The sequence below is a fragment of the Apis cerana genome, linkage group LG8, assembly GCF_029169275.1.
Source record: "Apis cerana isolate GH-2021 linkage group LG8, AcerK_1.0, whole genome shotgun sequence".
NCBI classification, from domain to species: domain Eukaryota; kingdom Metazoa; phylum Arthropoda; class Insecta; order Hymenoptera; family Apidae; genus Apis; species Apis cerana.
In genome coordinates this window covers 9304853-9312402 of record NC_083859.1, presented here as the reverse complement: position 1 = coordinate 9312402, position 7550 = coordinate 9304853, and positions in this window count along the sequence as shown.

The following is a 7550-nucleotide window of genomic DNA, read 5'->3' as shown; positions in this document are numbered from 1 at the left end:
ACTCTCGCGTATTCCAGATAATACATATATATTCTTGCTTCGACCTTAAATCAACGTCAACGAAAGCACGAGCAACCATAGACCCCCGACCATAATAAAGGTTGATCGAGGCGAGCAAGGAAGAGCACGAGCAAGCAAGAGTCGTAGATTACATTGGAATGGCCAACGAGCGCCAACTGCCGCAACACCGGTATTTTTCGAAACGTCATCGCGATACATCGTCGGACAGCGCCATCTAACAGGTTCCCGTGATTGGTACGCGAGATCGAAAACGAACATTGAGAGAAGGATGCACAAGGCGCGCGCCGTGCACGAGGATCTCCCCTTTCGAAGGCTGGTATTTGGGGGTGGATGGTTCGAGTCGCTCGAACCAGGGTAGGCACACCCGTTTCTATGACAACAGACGCGCAAAAACTCCATTGATACCAGGAGATGTACGGACAGGAACGAGCCAAGTTTCCTTCCACCGTTTATGCACACACGATTCCCCCTCCCCTCCCCCCTTTCTTTCTCTCTCTCGCCGCGAAACATCCTTCGTTCGTTTCGAGATAGAAAAGCTCGGGCTGCTCCTGGATCGCAGTTGGAGGCGAAGCTAGTTGTACGATTTGGAAAATTCGGGAGACAGGATAGTCGAAAATAGCGATAATCCTTTGAGAAAGGATCGGATCTCTACGATTTGTGATTGATTATTATCCATTGTGCTAGAAAAAAATTCATTAACCAATTCTAATTTTAACAAAATAAAATTATTATTTAGTATGCTATAAAAAATGCATTTTTTAATCTTTAAGAAGTCGAAATTATTATCTGCCATACTAAAAAAAAATCCACCCAACTAAACAATTCTTATTTTAACAAAAGCATTTTTCATCGAGCATAATTCATCTCCAAGATGAATTATCAAAAGAATCGAATGAATAGTTTCTCGTAATACGACGTATAAAATAAAACCGCGTATTAATTAAAAAAAAAAAAAAGGGGAAAGCTTTTCTCGACGAGAAAAAAGCTTGCAAACACATTCCCTCTCGATCCCCGCTATCAATCGCTCGTCAAATATCCACATCCAAACAAATCCAGCCCAGGATTCTCATCGACGTTACAACCGGATCGCAACGAATCCTCGCAACAACGTTCGACCGTTCGTTCGCGCGACCGTTGCGCAACACCGCAGGGAGGATTATTTACATCGGCGATACTCTGACCCCGGAGCAGGCAAACGTAACAAGGCTCTGTTTTCCCAGAAGCTGGAACGAGCTTCGGCCCAGCCAATAGCCGGTCTCGAAGAGAGCGCGTGGTAGGAAGGAAGGAAGGAAGGAAGGAAGGAAGGAAGGAAAAGATCGAGCGAAACCGTTTAACGGACAAACGGTGTTGTGTACGTTCCAAGTTAGAATTGGAAAAAATTACGTCGTAAAACGAGACGGGCGGTGATGGCCACGAGTTCTGGCCGCTGGCCGTTCGCTTACGTGTGTACGTCGGATAATTAGGAGGACGACAGGCGCGCGCGGTTCGGGGGAGCTCGAATAGAAACCGAGCTATCGTGTTTCATCGCGCGCCTCACCGCCGCGCCCATCGCCATTTGCGCCAAGGATAAACACACAGGCGATGAAACCGAGAGCGTGACCGAGAGAAGAGCGGTTGGATCTTTAAATTGCTCCCCCCTCCCCCTGTCCTCCTCCTCTCCCCCATCGAGAACGTTAATTGGGTGAAGTGCACTCGGCCGGCTTCGTAGAGTATTTTTTAACGCTTGGAAATTGAATTGTGGGTGAAAGTACGTCACACGGTTTGCGATGACGAACAGAATGAATTTTTGGGTTTGCGCAACGGTTTTATCTACGTGAAAATTCGATTCAACTCGGGAATTATATTCGAATTATTATTATTAGAAATAATAAGCTCGAAAAAAGAATTTGACAGTTGCAAAAAAGAAGGGAAAACGATCGACCTTTCCCCTCTCGCCAAAGCAACCGCCCATAATTACAATTTCGCTTCGAACGTCCTCCTAATCCCTTAATGACTCCACGTAAACTACCCCCTGGCTGCCGAGTCGTCGCAAAATCATTATTCCAGCGGAACATCGATCGATCGAGAGAGAGAGAAGGAATAAAATACCGTAAGAAGGGGACTACGATTGGCAGGTGTAGGCGTAGGGGAGGGGTGTGGCGGAGATTGTGCGTGGACCAGGGTCGGGGTTGTTAGCCCGGCCAATGTTCGAAAGCATCGTCGGGGCATCCCACGCGTCGGACCTCCCGCGAGGTTCTCAACCTTGTTTACATAAATCATCGGAAAGAGGTCTGGTTCCTCGGCGCTGCTCGCTTCGTCCTTCGACCGATCCAACGACCCCGCCTCGAGAATAAACCCGGCCGCGAGAATAAAAGCCGACCGGCGAAGAAGGACGCGAGCAAGGCTGGCCCCGCGACCAAGTTCAACTAACGGGGCTACGGTGAAGGGTGCATGTCGCACGCTTGCACTCCCGTTTCCTAAGATTATCGGCCGACCGATGTTTAGAAAAAAAGAAGCCATGCAAATAATTGGTTTTAAAGCAACGGTTGTTGGACTCGTTTACCATGGGGAAAATTTAATAGTCGAAGCTAGGAATAAAGTTACTTCGGTAATTCAATTCGTTGAGTGTGATGTATAGAATAGAAAGTTACCAATTTAATTTATTCAATAATAATTGATTGTCAACATCCAATTCTGAATATATAATACGTTATATGTAGAGTATGTAATATATTTGAAGCGTTAAATTTTTTGCACAACAGTAATGGGGAAAATTTAATAATCGAAGTTACGAATAAAATTTTATCTTTCGAAAGTTAACAATTGTGAATAATTGTAATGCCGAACGAGAAATATCTACGAATAAACGTTGTTCATTTTAACGAAACAATTACTTAAAGTAATCTTATTCGAAATTTTTTAACTATTTTTCAACTATTTTTAATGTCCAACTCTGTTTACGAACGCTGTTCGCAGTAGCGTGTCACACAACAACGATCAGATTTCGCAAGCTGTTCGCGAATAACGATACAAACCCAAAGGGATTAGGTTGAGATGCAGCTCGACGTTGATAAATTATGGACGTTACGTTAGAATGATCCATATTCGCGCGAAACTCGTTCCGTTAAATTATCCCCAGATTGACGCAAAAAGAAAAAAATTGATATTCAATATTATCTTCAAAGTACTATTGAATATAAAAAAAATACCGCTGTGAATCAAAGCAAGAGCGATAAGATCGCATAAAATATTGCTCGCGATGCAAAGTGTCTCAGCTATGCAGAGACGTGTCGCTGGACGAAAAAAAAAAAAAGAGAAAAAGAAACAAAGAAAAAAAAGAAGAAGGAAAAGGCGTGGACAAAGAGGCGGGGCGAGGAGAGGAGGAACGAAGCTGCCGGGGAAGTTGGACGATAAAGAGCGACTAGAAGAGACGCTGCTATCGCGCTGGAACGTTTTCGCAAACAGTCTTCGAACGCGTTCTGCGCAAGCGGGACACAAATAACACGAATAACTCGCGTGAAAGACGCGGCCCGCCCTAAAAATACGCGTCACTGCTCGCGTTATTTCCACGAGTATATTTCTCGTCCAGTAACGAGTCGATCTCCCCCAGAGAATACGAACAATCCCGAATCGATCGATAATTCAATTCCGATCCGAGATTCGATACATAAAATACAATACAACAATGTACACGGCCATTGCTACTTTCGTCTTTCCGTTCAGGTTCGAGCAACTGGATTCAATCATCCTCAGACTCATTTTTCACCGCGGTACGTACAATAACCTGTTTACTTCCACGTGTTTACTTTACGAAGCTCGCTCGGTAAGAAGTTCGGTCGAAACACGTTTAATCAGAGATTGACGAAAACTTGCAAATACAAATAGAATTCCGTCCAAGTGAAACGAGCGTATGAAAACATATCCGAACGAGATCCATTGCAGAGTTTCGAATAAGGTTAATGCTTTAGGTAATAACTATTCAGATAAGATACGTTCGTAACTATTATAACATATAACCTTTCGTGTAATCTCAACTCGCCATTATTCGCTTATTATTATTACGCTTCGATACAAATTATCGAAGCAACTTTACACGTAACCTTGACTATCGAATCTCCCCCCATTTTCGTCCCATCATCGCGATCCCCAAATCGAATCGTGTGCTCTGGTGCGGGGCTCGTAGTTTCCGAAGAAACAAGGTGAAAAGCGCGAAGGAAAAGTCGGCGGATGGCGGAGGTGGAGGGGGGCGTTGCGGGCGATAAGGAAGAGGCGCCAAACTGAATGGCGGGGAATCGGCCGGGCAGAGGGCGCTTTGGGAGGGCGCGGTCTTGCACGGAGGGCAGCGGAGGGAAATCGTGGAACGCACGGCGAGGAGGAAGGGGCGTCTGTGTCTGCGACCTTGGTTGGGGTCGCTCCAAGGTCGCCCCCTCTCCGCCTGCCGAGACGAGGCTCTCTGCTCTCTTCCCTTCTCGTCACCCGATCGGCGGCGGCGGCGGCGGTGGCGGCGGGCCTCCGCTTGAAACGGGACCGCAACTGCGTACGCACCGCGCCACCGCCTCGCTCCCTCTTCCTCCGCCCGACTCTTGGTGCGCGCGCGTGTGTCTGTGTGTGTGTGTGCGTGTGTGCGTGCGTGTGGTGTCGCCAGAGATCAATGCCAGGGTCAATGTCATGGTTGCCACGGAGCTACACCTTGGTGCTGGGTCGCCGGGTTTCGGCCAACCTCCCTCCCCTCCTCTCTCCGCCGGTCAATGAGCCCGATCATGAGCGATGACCTGGACAACTTTCGACTCGATTCCGACTCTTTCGGCCAAGCTGCTGTTTCTCTTCGAGACCCAGTGGGATCTCTGCTCGATGGATTTGATTTCCCTCGATATTCCAAGGATTTTGAAACGCGTGCGTTACGAGGTGGCTCGATACGATACGTACGTAAGTATATCGGTGGTTACGCAAGGAGATAAATTAGGTTTAGGAAACGAACGAAGCCCCTGCGAGGAGGCTCGACGCAGAAGGGGCTTTTTGAAGGGGCTCTCTTTGAAATTCGTTGCTCGAACAGTTTCACGGTATCGTTATTTTTAGAGGAGTTATTTCTACGAGGAGATTGTTTGGGGACAATGTTTCGATAATTTGAAGAACAACGACCCTCGAGCATCCGTGTGCATTTAGTCAGAAGGATTTCTCAACTGCTCGGTTGAAAGAAGTGTCGGTGGTTATTAAGGTTTGGTAAATAAGTAAACAGGATTAAATCCACGTGCACGAAGCCATCGACCTGTCGTCTCCTTTTCAAACGCTCCGTCTCGATCTTATCATCGCCTTGTGTTATGTTTCGCCCACGAATCTTATCAATACGACGGAATCAAGTGTTTTATTCTTCCAACCAGTTGCCAAAATGTATTTGTATATACGAAATTGTGTATATATATTTCAATTTGTCTCAACCGGGTAATCGTTCGATTAATTCGAGATTCGAGATTGTGTACAAAATAAGAGAATGGTCGCGTGTCGAAATTGTTAATTAACCGAGTTTCGACGCTCGTTTCGAACCACGAAACAAACGTGGAACGGAATCGTGGAGTGAACGGTCTGATAAATTCGCAGAGCCGTGACATTGACACCTTATCAAAGGCGGCTGCTCTTATCTGGACTGGTCGATAACACGCGGCGAAGAGCGAACGTTCTCGTAAAACCTCGAACAACCGACGAGACCCGTCATCCTATTAAACGACCGTAATTCAATTTCTAATAAAACGCGGATGGGAATGCAAACGATTTTGTTTGAAATTAAATTTTTATTATTATTGTTGTTATTATTATTATTATTATAAATACTTTCTTCCATCGAGTTTCGAAAAATATTTTTCGATTAGATCGTATTATATCAATATTTATTTACGAGAAACATTAAACTGGGGAAATTTAAAATATATATATATATATGCGAATATGATAATAATCGGTATGAAAATATGTTAATTGGTTTTTGAAACGCAACGCTTTCAAATTAGTTGCACTACAGCATTTTCAAATGTTGATCGTCTTAATTAATTCGAAATTATGTGCAAATAGTCCGTGCACGTTTAATCCTCTCGCTCGTTTCTCGAAAATTACAATCATAAATAATGTAATAATAAATATTTATGCGATTTATAAATATAGTTATACACCACAAGCAAATAATTGATGCTTCTCCTTTTTGGTTGCGAAAAATATATCGTTGGAAGAAAAATTTTTCAAATACGAAAACGAGGCGGCTTAATTCCACCTGACGTCATTCCCAGCTACTGTGTCAAGTGATCATTCCTAAACAAGTAAAGAGTATACATATATACGGTTCACGGCTTATTGAACAATTCAGAACGACCGCGAAGACCGTGCAACGGCCATCTGACGTAAATGTATTTACGTCGGCTTTTCGAGAGATACGAAAGCATTTAAAAATATACGATCGATCACAGTTCGTGACCTTTCCCCAATATCTTATCTTCCGTTTCGCCACTGCCAATGCCAGGTAACGAAAATAGAGAACGGAATAAATAAAAATCCTCTTGTGAAGTTTCTCCTCGCTCTAAAAATCTTTTCGAACAAATCATCTCAACGGATAAAAAGAAAATATAAGTAACGATAAATTTTAAATTCTGAACCCGAAAGAAATTTCAACTAAACAATAAACTATGTAGCAATAAAAATGGAACAAAATAAAATTACGTAAACTTTAGAAAACTCGTGATAAATCAAAGGCGAAGCATATTTTCCATACGTCACAAAATTAACTATCGATCGAAACGGGAAGGATCGAGGTGTGCTGACCTTTCCAGCAAGAATAGCATTAGGACGAAAAGTTTTTGGGAGAGAGGCGGGAGACTATTCCAATTAGTGGATAAGCGTGACTGCGATCGAAGATGGCAGTGAGGGGAGGGGAGGGCGACGAGTCGCTAAATAGGCGCCACACGATCGTCCTTCGACTCTCTCCACACCGAATGAACGGGCTCATCCCTTCCGCCCCTGCCCGTGCGCTCATGTGGCCATCCCCCCTCTCCGCCTTTCTCGGCCACTTGGTGTATTATGATCTTGTTCAGAGGCAGACGGCCTACAGACTCGACGATCGATACAGCTTTCCCCGTTCGCCTCTCTGGGGAGTCTTCTCTTTCCACAGAGTTCGCGGCTCTTCGTCCCGCGCCGCTAGCGCTCGGCCCCCCACCACCGCTCCGCCACCCTCTCCGCCAATCGGCGTGAGCCAGGCCAACGATGGCGCGTCCCACGTGACGCGCGCCCAGTGGCGTCGACGCTCGTTTCGAGGAAGAGAGGTTGATCCTCTCGGTTGAGCCGCGTTATAAGACTGGGTTAATGGTCTCGCTCCGAACTTTTCGATTTCGTTTTATTTCGATCGCGTTAATTTCGACGCAGAGATTTCCATTTCACTCACAGATTTTTTATCGTCATTTCGTACGAGTTAATTCGAAATTGCACGGTATGTGGCGCGATAAGGGACGTATCAAATAACGGTTTGCAAACAAGGGTAAAGGGTGAACGACGGATCTCTCTCGTTATATATT